Source organism: Chrysemys picta, chromosome 4 (genome assembly GCF_011386835.1).
Source record: "Chrysemys picta bellii isolate R12L10 chromosome 4, ASM1138683v2, whole genome shotgun sequence".
In the NCBI taxonomy this organism is placed as follows: Eukaryota; Metazoa; Chordata; order Testudines; family Emydidae; genus Chrysemys; species Chrysemys picta.
The window spans coordinates 96,835,361-96,857,143 of NC_088794.1; the positions used below are offsets into that span (position 1 = coordinate 96,835,361).

Sequence of the window (21,783 nt, forward strand, 5' to 3'; positions counted from 1 at the left end):
TCTACCACTTTCTTTCTCTCTCTCTTTTAATCGCTTCCCCCACATGCTCACCCCGTTCCCATTGCTGCCAAACCTCAATTGTATTACTGAAGTCTAGCATAAAACCCCATTGGTTACCCCTTTTCTCTCTAACACACCTTACATTTTACATTTACACCACTGTGACACATTTTTTACCTAAAGTTGTTGGTTATTTAACACATTTTACCCATACTGTTAGTTGGTTATATGCTGCTGTGACACACTCTTTACATAGAAATTGTTAGCTACCTGTTACATTTATACTTCAGTGTTAATTGGTTACCAACTGTATTGTACCCCACTATTGAAACCCCCTATCCTATTTACTAAAAGAAACCCCTCCCCAATTGTCTACCTTAACAAACCCCATACCCCTCACTATTGAATTTTCCCTGTTTTTGCATTTTCTTAATAAAGTTTATTTTGCACCCCACCAGTGCAGTAGTTGTCCCCCAAGATCCCCTACCTGCTGGCAGGGACACATTGAAAAGTACCCCTTGCGGTTTATGTACTAGCTGCCCTGGTGCTCCGGTGCCAAGATAGGGATATGGGTTCCATCTATCGCCCCACCACAGTTAAGGAATCCCATTGCAGCAAAGCCATCTACTATGACCTGCACATTTCCCAGAGTCACTACCTTTGGTAGCAGCAGCTCAGTGATTGCTTTGGCTACTTGCATCACAGCAGCCCCCACAGTAGATTTGCCCACTCCAAATTGAGTCCCGACTGACCGTCTGTCTGGCGTTGCAAGCTTCCTCAGGGCTATCGCCACTCGCTTCTCAACTGTGAGGGCTGCTCTCATCTTGGTATTCTGGCATTTCAGGGCAGGGGAAAGCAAGTCAAAGTTCCATGAAAGTGCCCTTATGCATGTGAAAGTTTCACAGCCACTGGGAATCGTCCCACACCCACAACACTGTGCGGTCCCACCAGTCTGTGCTTGTTTCCCGGGCCCACGTTCCACGGCATGAACCTGCCCCATTAACATCATGATCTCCAAAGTGCCAGGGCCCGCGGTTTGAGAGAATTCTGTGTCATGTCCTCATCACTCTTGTCGCCGCGCTGCCGTCGCTGCCTCCTCCTCCTCCTCACCTGGTTTTTCAGGTTCTGGTTCAGCATAAACTGCACGATAATGTGCGAGATGTTTACAGTGTTCATAACTGCTGTCTTGAGCTGAGCGGGCTCCAGGCTTGCCGTGGTATGGCGTCTGCACAGTTCACCCAGGAAGAAAGGCGCGAAATGGTTGTCTGCCATTGCTTTCACAGAGGGAGGGAGAGGGAGGCCTGATGACATGTACCCAGAACCACCCGCGACAATGTTTTTTGCCCCATCAGGCATTGGGATCTCAACCCATAATTCCAATGGGTGGGGGAGACTGCGGGAACTATGGGATAGCTACCCACAGTGCAACACTCCGGAATTCGACGCTAGCCTCGGTACATGGACGCACACCGCCAAATTAATGTGCTTAATGTGGCCGCATGCACTCGACTTTATACAATCTGTTGCCAAAAATTGAATTCTGTAAAATCGGAGTAATCACGTAGTGTAGACATACCCTTAGAGAAATAATGGTTTTGTGTGTACATAGGGGAGGCAGTTAGTGGACTGCAGATCCCAAGCAGAAGGAGCTTCTAAGCAGAAATGTATGTGCCAGTTCAGTTGGGAAAAGAATAAATTTAAGGGCACAAAAAACAGAAATACCTGGTTGATGCAGCAGTATTCCCTCCTTTTCTTCCCATCTCCTAGGAGGACATTTGAACCAGTTTGGTGGAAATAGGAATAGGAAGACATTTTAAACGAGCGTTTCTCTTCTTTTGACAATCTGTAGGGAGAATTAAATCAGCAATTCTCACAAATGGTGCCAGAACTTCTCTTCATCCATCCCTTATTCCAAAATGATCTTCAGTCTTTTGGTCTTAACTAGAGAGAGGCTCAAACTAGATCCTGAAGTTGAAATCCATCTTCTTCCATTCACATTTTGGTTGGGTATACATTTGGATTCTTGCATCAAAACCACTTTTGATTCCAGATTTTGATGGGTTTGGTTCCAGGTCAGATCCAAAACCAGAGGGGCCTATTTTCTAATGTGCTTCTGGTGTGGCCCCAGATGGAGAAAATCTCACAAGAACAGCTGATCTTCATGAGATTGCCAACATTTTGGGTTGAAATCTCACAAGAAGAGTTCGCAAGATTTTGATGCCATCAAATCCAAATGCTAGACCTGGCTCAGCCTCTGACTCTAATCTAAACCATATGCACTGCAGAGTTGAATATCACAAAAGTGTGGCTCATATCTCATCAGACCACTCCTCTCTTCTACTTTTCACTCCTTCTCTCTCATGTCCCCAATCTGACATGCTTTTCTTGTTCTCCACATTTCTTCTTCTCGTATCTGGTATCTGTTTTTCTCTTCCCTCCTGTCCTCTAATTGCTACCCTATTCCCTTTTTCCTTGCTCCCCAGTTGTTCCATTCTCCCTTTTCTTCTCCTCCCCTTTACTGTACATCTTTATGCTTTGTTCTGATAAAAAGTGGGATGCAGCTTTTAAGATCTGTTTCTTGGATGCAGGCAGCACTATTTTCTTATGGCAATTCAGCTTCACTGAAGCCGTGGGATGGTCACTCTAAACAACCCTGAAAATAATTTTTTTTAAGCTATATTTTACTTTGGTGAACATGGTGCTCATTAGAAGGGACTAAACTGAGGGGATTAAAAATGGATGTGTTCTATTTAACTGCATAACAGGTACAGGATAGCACGTGGCAGCACAAGCTTTCCCCACACCAACCTACTTAAGAGTATCCCAAACCTGACCTGGACAGACCACCTCAAAGTAATAATACCACCTAGCCATTATATAGCATGTTTCATCCGTAGTTCTCAAAGCGCTTAAAAAGGATGTATGTTTCATTATCCCCATTTTACAGATGGGGAAACTGAAGCACAGAGCAGTGCTTTGAACCCTGCCCTCCTGACTCCTAGTCCACTGCTGTATGCACTAGGTCACACTGCCTACCCAGGATCATATTATGACCATGCTTCATAGGGCCCTACCAAATTCACGGTCCATTTTGGTCAATTTCACGGTCATAGGATTTTTATAGTTATTTTCATGATTTCATCTATTTAAATCTGAACTGTCATGGTGTTGTAATTGTAGGGGTCCTGACCAAGGGGAGGAGTCGCAAAGTTATGGTGTGTGTGTGGGGTGTGTGGTACTGCTACCTTTACTTCTGCGCTGCTGCTGGCAGTGGCTCTGTCTTCAGAGCTAGGCACCCGGCCAACATCCACTACTCTCCATCCACCCAGCTCTGAAGGCAGCTCTGAAGGCAGCACAGAAGCAGGGCCGTCCCTAACGGGGTACGGGACCCAGGACAACCCCCCTGCTCTGGCCTAGGCCCCGCCCCCACTCCACCCCTTCCCACCCTGACCTGCCCTGCCTCTCCCTGCCCCCATTCCACCTATTCCCCCAATCCCCTGCCCCTGTCCTGCCTCTTTCTGGCTTTCGCCCCCTTCAATGAGCGACGCCGGGAGTCAGCAGGGCAGAGCAGAGTAGGGCAGGCTGGGGCTGGATCACTGCTGCTGGCACCAGGCCCCCCGCTAACCCCTCAGGCCGCCCTGGACCCCCACGTTCTGAAGCGCGGGGTCCCCCAAAGCGCAGGGCCCAGGGCGATTGCCCCGGTCAGTCCTATAGACAGGATGGCTCTGCACAGAAGTAAGGGTGGCAAACTATGACTCCCCCCCCCCCCCAACTCCCTTTAGGGGCAGGACCCCCAATTTGAGAAACGCTGGACTCCCCTGTGAAATCTGTATAGTATAGGGTAAAAGCACACGAAATATCAGATTTCACTGGGGAGACCAGATTTCATGGTCCGTGACGCATTTTTCATGGCCGAGAATTTGGTAGGGTCCACTCATTCAGTAGCTTGTGTGCTGAGACTGCAATCAAGAATGCAACTTTGTGCCAATTTGTGATACCAGCCTCTGTCCACTATGAACTTCACTAAGGCCACAAACCTGTTTTGAATTGCTATCTGCTCAGTTGCGAATGAAACAACTTTTGGTTAATATCGACCTTAGTTGAAGATGAATTGACCCCCAATGGCAAAAAAAATTCAGATCCCTTTATCAATCCCCTGAGCTACTCAATCCCTTGAAAGTAAGGGAGTGGAATTTTGTCTCTTATTTTTAAAGTTAAATACAAAAGAACTGCTTTCCGTTAGCCAAGGGATAGATGTTGTTGTTCTCCTTAAATAACCCCCCAGTTTGATAAACATGGGCACTGTCTGCTGGTGCCTTCAAAGAGCAATGCCTAGAGAGAAAACCCAAGTGGAAAATGAAATTCAGAAGAACTAATAAAACATTTTCTGAAGGGTTTGAATCTCCCATTCCAAAGAAAACAAAGAGGTCAAATGACCTTTCAACCTGATCCTTCTTTTTTTTCCTGAGACATTAAGAAAAACATTCTGAAAACAATGAGTGTTCATGCTAATTGTCCCTCCCCTACCTCCTAGCTCCTGCCAAAAGCAACATTTCAATGGCCATGGGGTGTGGGGGTTGAGAGCAAATGAGGGAGCAAGGGAACACTGGCTTTCACACATCAGTGACTACACTGTCAACCAGACCCATGGAGGCTCAAGGTGAGGGAGCCAAGCACACAGACTATTACTGACTGACTTTTACTGAAGCGGGTACCTGAGATATTGTAATCAAATTGGGCTGTTGAAAACTTTTGTCAGCAGCATTCAAACTGATAGGTCAAAGGGTAAGAAAAAGGGCTACATAGAGGTAAAGTGCAATTTCAAACTTAGCCCATCTGCTCTGCACTAATAATTACCAAAGGACTAGTCACACGACTAGTGGAAATCGTCACAGATGAGATCTGTCCTAACCAAGGTCTATAATAGTTTTGGTGACAATGTATTATTATTTGTTTGTATTACCGTGGTGCTTAGGAGCCCAGTCATGGACCAGGACCCCATTGTGCTAGGCTCTGTACAAACACAGAACAAAAAGACAGTCCTTGCCCCAAGGAGCTTACAGTTGAAATAGGTGAGAGGATTGGTTTAAAAATAATGGAATGTGACAAAGTGGTGCTTTTCTATGGAAAAGGCTTCCTGGGCCATTTAGCACCACTGTTTTCTTGCATTAGGAGCTGGAGTAGATCTGCTGTAACATGTTTCCAGAGGCAAAAGGAATCAAGGTGTTTCAGACTGAATTCTCTCTAGCATCTGGATCATGTTCGACTGAGCAATCTTTTGGAATATTTCTCTGCAGTAATAGCACTGAAGTCTTCTAAGAGAGGCCTCCCCCTTTTATTTCCCAGGAAATGATTCCAGCCTTCCATCCCAATGGTCTACTCATATCCCTAACCATTCTGGGAACAACGCTATTCCTGACCCTGACACTAACTGGTTCTGTGATCTTGGGTGAGTTGCTGAGGCCTTCTCTGCATTAGAGAATTTTTACAAACAAATCCACTGTTGTTCATGTTGGTGCAGCTGGTATTAGCAAGGTTTGGAGCTCCTATGAGGACAGGTCTGTGGCTCCAACAGCTGTTTTCAGTACTCTGCTGCTGAAGCTGGAGAGCTATCTGCATTATGGCTCCTGACCTTGCTAACTCTGGAGCAGCTGCACCATTTTTGTAAAAATTCTCCAGTTTTAGACAGCACCTTATCCTCTGGGCCGCTTCCCCATCTGTAAAATATGGATAATAATACTTACCCAGCTTTGTAAAGTGCTTTGAGATCACTGGATGAAAGACGCTATGAATGGTTTGTAAGTGCAACATAGCAATAACTTGCTGTGGCTCCACTGAGACTTAAGCTATGTCTATAATTTTCTCTTTTTCAATGTCAGTGGTGCTAGCAAGTACAAGGAAAGAACAGAACAGTTTCTACACTTCTTTGGAACCACAATGTAGTGACCCTGGGAACCTACCTCATAATTCCTAATAAGCAAATGAGTGGGTTTAGGTACTAGGGTGGGAGCGGGGGAGGAGGTTAAGAAGGTTAAATAAACAATTCCTCTAGGACCTTTTTGTTACCCTTGGGATTTATTACTACTATGCAGTAGGCGTTTCTAAGGCAAAGTGCAATTTTGTGGTTCTTCGTGAAGACTCACATTCAGTATATAAAAAAGGAACTCAGAGCTAAGCTTTTGTGAGCAATGTTCAGTTCATTAAGCAATGAGTCAGCCTTGGTTTTGTGGAAGAGGATTCGGCTTTTCCTTAAAAGGTGGGCTCAAGATGCCCGCTTCACCATAATTTACCTCTCATCTGTGCCACATTACAAAATTCATATTTACCTTCATCCCACACAAACCCGACAATCTCTCCCTTTTGTTAGTCTAAATTATTTATGTGAGAAATGCTGAATCATGACATTGAGGTTAGATAAAATGGTTTTTAGGGTTAAAGTAAAAATTATTCCCACATCACTGTAAAATCCCTATACTATTATTTTCCTTGTGCCTTTATGTGTTATGTTTTGAATAGGATTTAAGGGATGCATTGACCTTGGTCCTTTGCATAGGGGTGAATTCGACCCTCAGTGAATTGAATGCTTGTAGACAGTGCTTGTTTAACAGTCTTTGGAATGGTTGTCTACCAAAGACCTCAAGAACCATACTGGGCCGCAGTGCAAGCTTCCCACACATAGCCCTACCAATGTGCCAGCACCCTGTTACAGAGTGACCTCCTCTCTTGGTGAGAAAGTCAGGGCCACCCAGAGGATTCAGGGGGCCTGGGGCAAAGCAATTTTGGGGGCCCCTTCCTTAAAAAAAGTTGCAATACTATAGAATACTATATTCTCGTGGGGGCCTCTCTGGGGCCCAGGGCAAATTGCCCCACTTGCCCCCGCCCTGGGCGGCCCTGGAGAAAGTAGTGACTCTCTAAGTCCATTCAATCTTTGGCCTTATTGAGGCTACAAATAAGGGGACAAATTGTAGTATTGTGACAAAGGCACCTGTCACCCTAGTGATGGAAGAACCTCAAATAAGTCAGAGGTTCAATTCAGCTAAACACTGCAATGTTTGAAAGCATATCTGAAGCTTATTCTGACAGTCTGAATCTCCTGGTTTGCAAAACTGGGCTGGAAATCTCATGAGAAAAGGCTCTCTCAAGACTTCTAGTACTTCTGTTTTTTTTTAATCCAGCCAGAAATACGAGAAGAACAGCCGTTCTCACTGTATTTTGGTACTTTGGCTTCCAGCAAGAAACCAGGTGTGCAGAGGCAGCAGTGAACATGAAAACTAAAACTTTATCATCATTTTTGAACCTCACAAAAGGTTCAGTTTGAGGTGAAGGTTAGGGTTAGTCTTACTTTTCAGAAGCAATTCATTTATTGTCCACAAGGAACTGGACTTAGACCATCGACTCATTTCATATATTCCAAATCACAGCCATCACATAATAATTACCGGTAAGTTAGATCATTACCAGCCTGGTGAGATTAGAATGAGTGATCTAGGGCAAAAGGTCTATTTCCTATCACCAATCACCTGAGCCACCTGTGTTTTTCATTTTCACATTGTCCTAAATTTGATCTCTGGCAGCCTTTCTGAACTAGAATCTCATCCCAATACACTCAGGCTGTCACTGCAGCCAGCTAGGCATTCTGACCACATTCAACATTCTGTCAAACCAAGTAAGTAAAATGAATATATGCAACCAGATTCCGAGGTGATGTGTGAGGTGGCGCAAACTACATGTCATGAAGTGGGTACAAGTGGGAGAAAGGGAGTCTAACTAAATGTAAGGTTGACCCCTTACTAAAGCTTAGTGGGGATTTTTGGTTGGCCATCTCCCAGTACCAAAAGAAAGGGGAAGGGTTGATGGGAGACCAGGACCCTGAGACTGACAGTCTCCAGGGGCAATGAGGAGAGGCCAACACTCCAGGTCAGCAAACACTCCAGACAGGATGGGCACGCTAATGAGGCAATCAGGAGGCCAGGGGTCCTGTCCTCCATGTGGGCTGGAGCTGCTTGGGCCAGAGTGGGGCTGAGCTAAGGAGAGAGCAGGAGCCTGGGCTGAGCTGGGGAGCAGAGTCACGCCAACCAGAACCAGAAGGAGCAGCCCAGGGGGCTGGAGGCAGAGTGGAGCTGGGGCTGGCCAGGTGTGGTGAGCAGCTGAGAAGAGCGGGGGAGGACCCTGGGCAGCAGGCCCAGTGCAGGGAGACACCCCAGCCAAGAGGCCTTGCAGGCCAAACTTGGAGGGGGATTGTAACCCCGGAGGGGGGTGGGGGTCCTGACACTGGGAAGAAGGGTCCTGCCACCTAGAGCCTGAGAGCGTGTGGCCACCTCCAGAGCAAGTGTCTGACCCATAGCATCCCTGCAGCACAGCCAGGGCCTGGGACGCGTGAGGAACAGACTGTGAACTTCCCTTACATTCCAGAGATGCTGGTTGTGATGTCCCAATATCATAGAGTGGGGTTATGTGTTTTCTGTTAACCATTCCCAATTTTTCCTTATTTTTTAAATTGATTGCTCTTTATTAAAGTGTATTTGCTTGAACTATATGTAATGCTCAGTGGGTCAGGGAGAGAGCACTATGGAGTGGGAACACCGTAGACCCTGACCTAAGTGACCATGACAAGGTTGGGGGTTGAGCCCCCCAGGAATCCTGGGCCCAGCCTTGTCGGGGTTACGAGGACTCTACCACCCAGGAGAGTGAAAGGGGAGTCCTCGAGGTTAGGAAGGCCTCTAGGTAAAGGAGTTGGAGCAAAGACTCTGATCCTTTCGCTAGCCAATTCCACCAAGGTAGTGTATAAACTGGGAAAGTTCCCCACAACAGCGGGACCAATCCACCACTTGCATAATTCTACATTTTTGTAACTTAAATGCTGATTGACTGAAAGACAGAGGTGCATCAGGAAAAGCAACATGCAGGAGGACAGGATTTAACTTATATTTTGTTACACTTTCTACCAAGTTAAACTCCCTTACGCCCTCTTAATGATGTGCAAGTTATTTCACCTCACACATCACCTCTGACCTTGGCCCTTTGTTTCATGGTTTGTCACAAAGCATAAGATCTACTAGTAACTGAACAGAGATAACTGAGGACCATATGGAAGCATTTGATTGGATTCTAGTCCACACAACCTTCCAAAAAATGTCTCATCTTAATGAAAATGGAACGTGAAAAATGAATACAAACTTTCAGTTCTAAATTGGCATGAGGCTTAGAGAACACAGAACAGGCCCAATTACCTTTAGCAGATGTGCTGTAGCTATCTTCAAAAGGGCAATTTCAGATATTATTATGTCAATGGAAATTTTAGGTGTGGGACATTTTACTGTAAAACCAACATTTCTTACAGAATAAATTGAGTCAGCAAGTGTCAGACAGCCTGGAAACCACAGATAGAAGTGCTACTCCTGACCTTCAGCTGGTGCTTGGACCTTCTTGCTGCTGCTGCAATGCCCTTTTTTCTGAGTAAGTTCATAGCCCTGAGTTTTTAATAAATGGTTTCTATCTTAGTGTATATCCGCTTCGTTAGACAACATATAATGCACTAAAAGAGGCAGATGCGCGCAGCTAATTACAGTGTAATGAGTAAACAAACCACTTTTTCCAGCTTTATCCATGGTCACTCAGCCTTAGATGGGACTCCTGTTTGAAGCTAAAGGGGCTCTTGTTCTTGTCTCTAGCCTAGAGGAGATAGTGACGAGGCTTGTTCCTTGAAGCAGAACACAGTTGCAAAACAAGTGAGCAGACTGTGTATAAGCATGTAGAATTGTAAGTTTTGATGACTTTTTCAAGAGAATAGTATAACTTCAGATGCACCTGAAAGTGTATTAAACTTCATTAATTGTTACTATCAATAATAATATTTTACATTTATGTTGGCCTTGTCTTGGAAGCATCTTAAAGTTCCTAATAAAAGTTATTTATAAACATGAATTAATTAAGGCTCAGCACATCTCTAAAGTAGGTTTTTTTATCCCCATTTTACAGCTGGGGAAGATGAGACAGCGAGAGGTTACAGTGAGTGACTTGCCCAAGGACATGCTGCAAGTCACTGATGCAGTCAGGGGTAGAACCAAACTTTCCAGCCTAACTGTCTCATATTGTTCTTGTGATGATACATCATGTGTTTAACCAGAGTAACTATGTTGAGGCATGAGGAGTTTAAATGGGGGTGGGAAAGGAACAGCATAGCATGAGAGTCTGCTTGTGTGTGAGAGAATCCCAAAGGGATGCCGAAAAGCCTCTGATTTACTCAGTGGAAGGTGAATTTTACAGTTTGTAAACAGATCTGCATTTTACACCTCTTCCCAAACTGCCATGCCCCTATCCCCACCATCTTCATGGAAGAGACAGGGTAGTATTTGTATTTCAGATACATAGCCGTATGACAGACCGCAATTTAGATCAGTTGTAAGGTGAGACCCTGGAGTATGGGACTCTGCAATTGTACTGCAAGGCAGTCATATAGTCAGTCTCCCTATTTCCAAGACTTTATCATGAGGAGGTCAGCACATACCCTGCCACACTGCATTTGAGATTTTGTCCTGTCACTAGTGAGAGTGGATAAGCACTCTCACTACCACCTTGAAAACAACACTGCAGGTATGCAGACAGACATTAGCCCCATTGCTGAGGCTGAACAAATGGTGGGATAAGGATTGCGTGCATATGGACAGTGACCTTTGAGCTGAACCAGGACTCTGAAGTGGGAGTACACAATCAAAGAAGCAGGAGCCTTTGAGTCTAGGGTTAGTGCCACAATTCAGTGGAAAAAGGGACACCTCTAAAAGCACAATTAGAAAACCGCACTTTCTGACTGTCTCTACAAAGTGCTCTGCCGTTCCCAACTGTGCTGGGGTGGACGTGAATTTACAGTGCAGTGGGAGCACTAACACAGTTAATGTTTAACATTATTATTACCTCATCTTCCAGGGGCTCCTTTTAAACATAACAATTGACAACAGGCTCCTGACAGTTTGGAGGAGACCGACCTCAGCCCTAAGACTATGATGAACATGATTTCCCCTCCCCCTCTGTTTTGATTTTCTGCTCTGTTACCCCAGAGCCTTGGCTGGCCATGACCCCTGGCTGCTTTTTCTGTAATTACCAGCTCCTGCCAGATTTACTGTGGAAGTTAATGTCTGTTCCAGCCAAGTCGGCCCGGACTGTTACAGTCTATGAGACTGTAACCCTTTCATTACAGGCAGCAGTAAAATATATAAAGTAATAAAGCTTCTAAAGGCGGTTGCAGAAGGTTTTATACCATCTGATGAGGGTGTTGAGTTAACACAGTCGCTCCTCTCATGAGCTTTCCCTGTGTAGGTGTGTGCTGAGGATTCTGGCCTGAGGATTTTCTAGTCCTGAAAAGCGCAATAAGAGCTGGTGAGCGGGGAGAAAGGAAATCTCATGGAGATCTTTGAAAAATCTTCAGTTTCTCCCCAGTCTGTGAAATTCCTGTGGGTCTTTTCTTTAGAATCTGTGGAAGTTGGGCTGGGAAATTCCCTAATCAATTCTTCAGGTTTGTCCTCCAAATCTGTAGGGTTTTTATAGGGATTTTTTTTTTTAAATAACCCAAGAAGTATGCCACGCTAAAAATGGTGAGACTCAAGCTCCGATGGATCTCCAGCAGAGGCAAATGCCAGAATTTATGCACAGCCATTAGGAACACCTCTCTCTGGCCCCACACATTTTGCCTAGTTAATCAGGGCAACCCAAGGATTGCAACTGTTGCAACATTACACAGGCTTTTAAACAGGTTTACACAAGATTAAACAAGATTATACATGCTTGATTTTAGCCAAAGGTCCAAATGGATTCCAAACAAAGGCTAGATTCTGATCTCAAATACGTTGGAGTAAATCTCTAGTCAATAGAGTCACTCCATATTTACTAGTGTAAGCTGGGAATCAGACTCAAGGCCTACACTCATGCTCCTACCATTGCTGCCACCAATGGAGCAGAACCAATGACAGCAGTAGAGAGAAATGTAAAAAAAAAACAACAACCCCCAAACCTTAATATAGACACAGCCTGGGAGACAAAGGGATCACTGAAGTACTGGCTTTAGTCTGATCTGTTACAAGACAAAAAGAGAGACACTATGAATTGTCCACACCATTTCATACCACATCAGTGACAAACTTTTCACCTCAGTGCTACAGATCGAGCACAGCTCATGGCAGTTAGCACATTGTTGGGAAAAACTAGCACTCTGCTTTTCACTGAGGTAATCAGAACTGACTTTGACAGTTTGTGTAGGGTTACCATACGTCCGGATTTTCCCGGACATGTCCAGCTTTTTTGGCATCAAATCCCTGTCCGGGGGGAAATCCCAAAAAGCTGGACATATCCGGGAAAATCGGGACATGCGGGGCCGGCGATGCTGGGCCGGCGGTGCTGGGCCGGGGGCCGGGGCCGGGCCGGCGGTGCTGGGCCGGCGGTGCTGGGCGGGCCGGGGGTGCTGGGCCGGGGGTTGGCCCAGGGCCCGAGCCGAGCCAGACTGGGCCGCGCCTCCTCCCTCCACCCCCACCCCTTACCTGCTTCAGGCTTCCGGCTTCCCGCGAATCAAATGTTCGCGGGAAGCAGGGGAGGGGGCGGAGTTGGGGCGGGGACTTTGGGGAAGGGGTGGAGTTGGGGCATGGGCGGGGCTGGGGGCGGGGCCAAGGCCCCGTGGAGTGTCCTCTTTTTGGACACTCAAAATATGGTAACCCTAAGTTTGTGGGGCTTCGAAGAAAAATGGAATCCTGAGCTACTCGGAAGGATTGGGCTATGGGCTTCTTCCCACTCTGGCCCCTCATCTAGAAGGGGAGATTAGGCAGGCTTGTGAATTGCCAAGACAGCACAAGGGTATGGGGTCCCAAGTGGTAGTTTGATTTTTTGGTGCTTAAAACTGGCATGTAAATCAGAGCACTACAGATAAACTCTTTCCTTACCATCAGATCCTTGAAATTAAGGAAATATGCCTGTGGGGTTGATGTGAATGTTACAAGTGCCAGACTGCAACCTGATATGGATGGCGACATATCACAGATTCTGAGCTGAATCTTCTTTTGTCATTCTTTGTTGTTTTTCCCCCTCACACACAAGGAGGGAAATATGTATATCTCAGTCTAGGTGATTTATTTCTGATTAAGGAACTCAAACAAAGAAAGAACAAACATAAGGCCTCCATGGAGGAGGATGAGAGAGAGATATTGCAAGATCACAGTGATTTCACCTGTAACATTCTTATCCAGAACACAGGCTCCTCCCCTGCCCAGCCAGGAATATCTCTGAACAGCATAGGGGCAGAATAAGAGATCCTCTTGCAGTACTTGGTGCAGGGGAGTATCAAGGGCAATCCGGAGGCTGATGGGGGTGTGGCTAATGCTCTCTGTCTTTTGGGTATTCTGAACCAGGGCATCCCATAGGTGGGTATGAGGAACTGCATAAGCTAGTGTAGCCCCTGAGGCTGTTCTAGCTTATGTGGGGGCCAGGCAGGCCTAGAATTGGAGAGTGCAAATGTTGTGCCCCCAGCCCGTGCTGCTCAGGAGGGTGCAGATCAGACTCAAACTTGCTGCAGCAACACAAAATGGCAGTTGCCTTTCAGATATCCCTGTAGCAGGCAGAGAAATGCCTCTCAGTTTAAGGCAGCAGTACATGAAACCCAGAATGGCAACATCTCTTGACAGTTCCAAAGATACATACGTCTCTTTACCCAAGCTTGTGAGGCTTGAAGTATTACATGCAATATCTCACACACAGGTGCACCATGTCCCAGTTATACTTTGGATGCCAGATAGCCTGAATCATAAGGATTTGTGGATAGATGTGGGATGGCATCATGGCACACAACAGTGTGTGACAAAAATTGAAAGACACTTTGGGCTGGTGAGCATCACAGACTGGATCATGAACATGGTCATACCCTCCATCAACCTGCAGGATTCACTGAAGTTTCTACAGAAGGAATCATTTAAAACCATATGTATGAAGAAACATATCATAGGCCTTACTGTACCTGAACAGACCATTGGTTCAGTTAGTCTGGTGTCTTGCCTCCTGTAAAGACTTAAACCAGGTGCTACAAAGAAGGAGAAAAATCCCACAAAGTAGTTACAGACATGCATTACTGGCTATTATTTGGGAGGGGAACTCTGTTCTAAACACCTCAAGTTATGTCCTGATGCATGTTTTCAAAGATTATTACTTTCCCCATCCAGCCATTACAATCTGTTATGTAAATACCATATTTAATGAAGATGGGCCCAAACCGAACCACAGAACTTGGAGGAGATTGGAATCTGACTCTAGACCAGGGGTCGGCAACCTTTCAGAAGTAGTGTGCCGAGTCTTCATTTATTCACTCTAATTTAAGATTTTGTGTGCCAGTAATACATTTTAATATTTTAGAAGGTCTCTTTCTATAAGTCCATAATATATAACTAAACTATTGTTGTATGTAAAGTAAATAAGGTTTTTAAAATATTTAAGAAGCTTCATTTAAAATTAAATTCAAATGCAGAGCCCCCCGGGCTGGTGGCCAGGATCCAGGCAGCATGAGTGCCTCTGAAAATCAGCTCACGTGCCGCCTTTGGCACGCGTGCCATAGGTTGCCTACCCCTGCTCTAGACCCAGAGATGCATTTCATATTTGGATCCAGTCTCCGCTTCATGAGAGGAAAGCTGATTCAGTGTTTAGGTACTAGACTAGGACTTATAAAACACAGGTTAAGTTCCCTGCTCGGCTATGGACTTCCTGAGTGACTTTGGACTTAGGCTGTTTCTCATTTTGATGGAAATCAGTGGAAGTTAGGAGCCTAAATACTTTTGATGATCTGAGCCTTAGCTCCCCATCTCTAAAATGGAGATAATAGTATTTCCCAACCTTATAAGGGTGTTGGGAGGATGAATACATTAAAGATTGTGAGGTGCTCAACTACTACCATATTGGGATAGCCATTACAGACCAAACCTAAGCCCCAGATCAAAACACCATCAGATTGGGGGGAGGGAGGGCATTGAAAGCTGGATACAAATTTTACAGGTTAGGCTGCTCTCAGATATTCAAACAATTTAAAACCTTGAGGTATGGGTTGGAGGTGTGGAAAAAAAACTTAACAAAAGAGCAAATGAACTTTCTCAGTTTACACATCTGAGTCATTATATAGCTTTAAAGGAACACTTTCAACCTACATTTAAGACCTAAACTTCTTGGTGTCCTTTTAAGTGCTCTGAGATGCAAGCAGAAGTGGGGGAGAGGGGTCTCTGGCAAGGGCTGGAGAGGGAGATATTCCTGTCAGCTGGTTGCTTTATTATATGGGCTGGGATTTGCTGCTGGATTTGTTTGGGCTGAGGGGGGTGGGTGTGTGTGTGTAACTGTTAAAGCGTCTACGACTGGGAACTGGGGCTTTTTGTGTATCTAAAGCTAAATACATGAATAAAATAAGTACATGGAATGTGTTACTGTTAGAACAGTTGAGTAACTTTGTACTGTTTTAATAATCAACAGTTATCAGTATGTACCAAGGTTATTATTAGCTATTATATGCACTGGAGATTTTGTGTAATGAAATAGTCTATGCTACAGCAAATACAGTGAGCTGTCTGTGGATCAGGATATGTTTCTTCCTTATGGAGATACAGACTTAAAATGGACCCATGCACAGAACAAAAGCTTTGTCAGAATGAAGGAGTTTTGAAGTTTATGATATTAATTTTGATTCAGACCAGAGTTCAGATGTTGATTTGGGAAGTGTGTTCACTTTGGGCCTCTCGCTGTAACTCTATAAACAGAGGCAGTAACTTACATTGGAGACACTAAAAGTGATTTAAGTGATTCAACCTGAGATTCCAGGCAAGCAGCACCTCCTTCTGTTTGGTGTGGGGGCTTTTCTACCCTCCTCCTTATGGGTTGTTTTCCCCCCTTTTTTTCTTTGCATGCAAAATACTTTAAGACTATTCTCTGAGACAGTCTCGCTCTCCCCGTTGAAAGAAAAGAAAAGAAAAGAAACCCCCCCTCTCCAGATGGACAGCTGCTCCCTGCTTCTTTTGATGTAGCTTTTATCTGTCAGGCCAGTGCTCTCTTGCTCTCTGTCCCATCTCCCCCTGAGGCAGTTTTCCATAGGGGTCTCAGGGGAGCTTTGTCTCTCATATGTGTTTAAAAAGAAATGTGGGGCTGGCACAATGGCTCCACAGCTTGACCTTCGCCCTTCAGTGTTATGAGGGCCATAAAGCTCAAGGCCCTAGTAACAGTGCTGGTGACCAGAGCAGTTCTGTACATAGACAGAGCTCCTTGGCAAAAAGTTGTTTAACTAAAAATAATTTAAGGAGGAAAATAAAAGGTTGTTCAAAGTAAGCAATGTCTTTTATTGCCTAATTTGGCATTACTCCCCTGTGTGGCCAGAGGCAGATGGCTTAGTTGCATAGCACCAGCTTTGAAACACATAGGGCCTGATTCTCCTCTCATTTACACAAGCACAAATCAGGAGTATCTCCAACTAAGTTACACTACCATAACTAAAGGGAGAATCAGACCCTTAAAAATCCATAAACCACAAGTTAGATTGTAAGCTCCTTAGGGCTGGGACCAGCTTTTTGTTCTGTGTGTACAGCCCCTGGATCATGACTAGGGTTCCTAGGTAGTTTGGTAATACAAATAATAAATAAAATAATAATAATAATCCTAGGAATGTTAATTCAAACCCTCAGCCTTCCAAGGCAGATAAATTGAGAACCAGGTGGTGTGGTCAGAAATGGGGACTGTTCTGTTTTATGAATGGGAAAACATTCCAGGCAACTTTTATTTCAGATTAAGAAAAGCAAAAAACAAGAAAGCACAAATATAAAGTCTCCATGAGAGAGAGAATAAGAAAACAGAGGCTCGATCTGTAACACTTGTATTTTGGACGAGAAGCAAAAAACAAACAAAACAAAACAAACAAACAGTGCAGGTAGTGCAGAGAAGATTTTCCCTTAAAGGTGCAACACACAGAAAACAGAATGACAGCATCTCCTTCCAGTTACATAGCCTCATATAACATGAGTTCCTTTTGCTTGAAAATGAGATGCTGTCTTCATTGCATGGACATTAAGTAAAACTCCTGTGATGGGTTGGATCACAGAAACCCCCCTGAGAGCTGCCAACTGATGTGCCAAGACTACCCCTGTTCCTATTTTCCCTGCCAGCTCAGGACTCCAGCACCCTGTCTTGCTAAGCCAGACACTCCCGGCTGCTCCAACACAGACCCAGGGTCTGAATTACTTGCCCCAAAGCTTCAGGTTACCTGAAAACAGCTCACAGGAGTGTGCTTGTCTTTAGCACTCAGATGTCTAACTCCCAATGGGGTCTAAACCCAAATAAATCCGTTTTACCCTGCATAAAGCTTATGCAGGGTAAACTCATAAAGTGTTCACCCTCTATAACACTGATAGAGAGATATGCACAGTTGTTTGCTCCCCCAGGTATTAATACATACCCTGAGTTAATTAATAAGTAAAAAGTGATTTTATTAAATACAGAAAGTAGGATTTAAGTGGTTCCGAGTAGTAACAGACAGAACAAAGTAAGTCACCAAGCAAAATAAAATAAAATGCGCAAATCTAGGCCTAATCAAATTAAATACAGATAATATCCTCACCAGTTCCAGAATGCTCCCTTTTACAGGCTAATCTCCTTTTAGCCTGGGTCCAGCAATCACTCACACCCCCTGTAGTTATTGTCCTTTGTTCCAGTTTCCTTCAACTATCCTGGGGTGGGGTGAAGAGGCTCCTTCTTTAGCCAGCTGAAGACAACATGGAGGGGTCTCCCATGGGTTTAAATAGACTCTCTCTTGTGGGTCAAGACCCCCCTTCTCACTCCTATGCAAAGTCCAGCTCCAAGATGGAGTCACCTGGGCAAGTCACATGTCCATGCATGACTCAGTCTTTACAGGCAGAAGCCACTGTCCACATGGTATCTTGCTTCAGATATGTTCCATTCTATGCATCTGAAGAAGTGGGCTGTAGCCACGAAAGCTTATGCTCAAATAAATTTGTTAGTCTCTAAGGTACCACAAGTACTCCTGTTCTTTTTATGGTATCTTGTATGTCTCCAGAAAGACTTCTTATGTGGATTGGAGCATTCCAAGATGCATTGTTCCCCCAATGCTTCCTGATCGGCAGGGCCAGCTCCAGGGTTTTGGCTGCCCCAAGCAGCCAAAAAAACTCCATAAACCAAAAAAAAAACCCCCCCTGCGATTGCGATCTGTGGCGGCAATTTGGCGGGAGGTCCTTCGCTCCGAGTGGGAGCGAGGGACCGTCCGCTGAATAGCTGGACGTGCCGCCCCTCTCCGGAGCGGCCGCCCTAAACACCTGCTTGCCAGGCTGGTGCCTGGAGCCGGCCCTGCTGATCGGGTACTTAACCTTGCGAATTCCTTCCTAAAGAAGCTGACCAAATGCCTCACAAAGCTTACTGAGAAATCAAACAAGTATACATAACTTTGAACACACAAATGGTACCTGCATACAACTAGGATGAACATAACCAGTAGATCATAACCGTTACATAGATATGTTACATGGGATATGTAGCAAAACCCTATTCCAGTTATATCATACATATATTTATAAGCACCCCCCCATAAAGCCTAATGGGGTAAATTGTCACAACTCCATCTTCAAAAGTGGAGCAGGAATTGTGTATGGTAATTCCATTTGTCTGCATTTGCCTGACTTGTGCATGCAGTCTTACCATATTTGGGTGCACGTGTGCTCTTATTTTCTGCATGAAAGCCTCCTCTTTCTGTTTAGAAGGTGTAGCTTAAAGATCCCAGGACATTTTTTACTAAGAATAGAGGCCTACACTGGTGCCTTTGGCTAAAAATTCCCCTAATAGCAGGGCATTCTCAGCTGGCATAAAGCCAGTGCATCTGGCTCACATACCAACTGTCCCCACCCCACCATGGCATGGCATAGGGACAAGAGAGCAAGTAAAGAATGGCAGGGGGACTTTTCCTCAAGTGCTGATTCTTAGTTGGGGCATCGTCTCTAACAGAATCCTACGGCTGCATAAGCTAGAGCTGCCTAGCAGTTACTTTAACTCATGCCAGAGCTAGGGCCAAAGTAGATCAGCCCACAGAAACAGGGAGTTATAACCAGCTTCCTGATGAGCTCAACACTCACATTCCACCGCTCCTGCACCAAGCAGACCTCAGATGCAGGAAAGAATCAAGCCCTTTTGCTGTCATTTTATTCAGAACATGTGAGTGTAGTTTATAACAGATGATCCTAATTACTATTCCCTCTGCCCAGGGCTAGCAGACAACTCTCCCTTATAACTCCTGACCCCAGTAATCCCCTGGCTGCTGTGAGCTAGCTGATATAGTTAACTATGGGTTTTAGCCATTGGGATTAACAATTCTTTCCTTGCTTAAGGCTATTAGATAACTAACTATGGGAGAAGAAGGATGATTGAGTGGCTAAAGCACAGGACTGGGAATCAGAAGATCTGAATTCCATATCTTGCTCTGCCACAGACTTGCTGTCTGTGACCGCAAGCAACTTATTTAACCTCTCTCTATCTCGTTTTCTTCATCTGGACAATCAGGATGATAATAACAAATATCTACTTCAAATGGGTGTTGTAAAGATGCATTAACTGATGTATATCTTCAGATGGAAGATACTGTATAAGTGGGAAATATAACAGCTGAGAATTGTGCTTCGTTGAAACTGCTCACCACAGAGAAATTGCTTCTCTACTAAGATAGTGGTTTCACTGCCTCTGTACTAGCCCTTGAGGCTGCATTACCACTGAAGGGTAATCTCACAAACTCTCCATTTACACTTTATAACCTCCATGTAGGCTGCAGAGTCACAGATGCAGCTGTGAGAAGAAACCACACACCACAGACCTGCAGGTGCATGTGGGCCCTAGCGGGGAAGAATATTAACTATTTCCTGGTAACAGGAACACAGTGATCTCTAGCACAGATGAAATTATCTATTGCTGTCTCCAATACATACTCTGAGCATGAAAATGTGGGAGGCTATTGTCCAATCAAATACAAAATCTACATTCATCTAGCCCTGAGAATCTGTTCTAAGTGACAAAAGGAAGAAAGAAGATCCAGGGCCTGATTCTCATTGACATCAAGCTGATGAATTTATACACTTACATGCCCTAAAATTTCAAAGTAGCATGCAAGGTTTTAGTCATCTGACTCCCACTACTGTTAGGTTAGCACTTTATGTGCTGAAGTTGTGATTATCACCTGTCCCAGATTTTTCAGGATGACTCCAGTTTTAATAAGGTGATCCTATGTCTTACACACAGAGCTTGAGAGAGATTTGCAGATCACAAAATCACTTTTGATCCCCAAAACATATGGGAACTAGAGTTAGGAGAGTAATTCCTAATGGATACTTTATCAGAAGAATTTCACATTTTTTCTGTTGGAAAATCATCTATGAGCACAATGATTTTCTCTAGTTTATTCATTAATCATAATAAGTGTCTGAAATTAAATGTGTGTGACTGGTCACATAGATTACATGATATGGCTAGATGAATGTAACTCATAATCAGATTTCCAGTGTGAATGTTTGCAGAAAATGAATTTTAAATTGATTTTCCTCAAATATTTTCCTGAATTCCCTTAAATTTGCTGTTTCTGCAATCATCTTTGCCAATAAACTTGTTTGCTAGAATATTAGTGAGAAGCAAACACAGAAGGGGAGTAAAAGGAGTTAATTCTTTTAAAAACAATGAATATTTGTGGGCTTTCTTTGAGTATTGGCACCGTTATAGCAGCAACATTGCAACACAAGGTGATGATGCTTTGCTGCTACATAATATGTGGATGCATTATCATGATGTTACACTAAAGTAACAACACGGGACATTGCAACATCATGCCGTAAATGTCGTGATGTAGTGACAGTTGACTTTATTTCACTAGGCACACTCAAAAGGCTGGCAAGCCTGCTCACAAGGATGGTGTTTCAGTTGATGGCTTAGGATGACTTAGGCTAGATCCTGGATTTTACTATGATAATCAGTGATGGTGGATGATCCCTAAAAGTTCGGTGATTTGGTTCAGAAAAAAACCCCGCTGGTTCAATACTTAGCCAAACTTCTAGCTGAACCATGTGGATCGATAAAACTGAGTTGGAAATCTCATAAGAACAGGCTTTGCACCAGTTTCCAGTTCCTTCCTGATTGAGTGGAGCTGAAATATTGGTTCCATGAAAACAGCCTCTCATCATATTGACTCTTCCATTTTTAATTCTTGTGAAAAGCTGGAATTTCAGAGCTGCTTAGTACTGAAATATAATTTTAGTAAAAAAAATTACCAATCATTTTTGAATTTGAAAAAATGTGGGCGGTTAGATTTGGCCCAAATTTGGGCAAAGTTTTGGGTTGGTTCTTATCTGAAGTCATCAATCATCACTAACAGAAATTGCATTTAATCTCCTTTTTCTTGGCATAGATAAAAAAATATGAAATCACATTTATATTTGGTTTAGTTGTTTGGCACATTGTCAAAATTAGACAATAGATTGGTCAAAACTTGTCTTTGCTAGGGCTTCCACCACTACTATCACTAATAGAGTTGAAAATGTAGTAGCAAATGCAGGAATTTTTAGGGAGAAAATGTTTGTATAGATTAATCCCATTTCAGTGACCATTCTGTACTCGATCTCTCCATTATGACTGTCAATAGCTGCCACTAATTGCCAATTAGTGGCAGCTATGACAGATTTTTGGGACATGGACATCTATCCACTGAATGGAGACCAGAAAACTCATGTCACATAGGAACTGAACAACCAT

The 21,783-nt window shown here is 44.2% G+C and overlaps 1 long non-coding RNA gene across 2 annotated transcripts in view; it reads left to right on the top strand.

Moving 5' to 3' along the window:
* LOC135983138 (uncharacterized) overlaps positions 1-9,529 on the top strand; it is a 34,397-nt gene extending 24,868 nt beyond the window's left edge. For both annotated transcript variants that reach the window (XR_010600648.1, XR_010600647.1), the window contains exon 3: positions 9,341-9,529. This is a non-coding gene — a long non-coding RNA (uncharacterized LOC135983138). The remainder of the gene's footprint in view (positions 1-9,340) is intronic.
* The last annotated feature ends 12,254 nt before the right edge of the window (positions 9,530-21,783 follow it).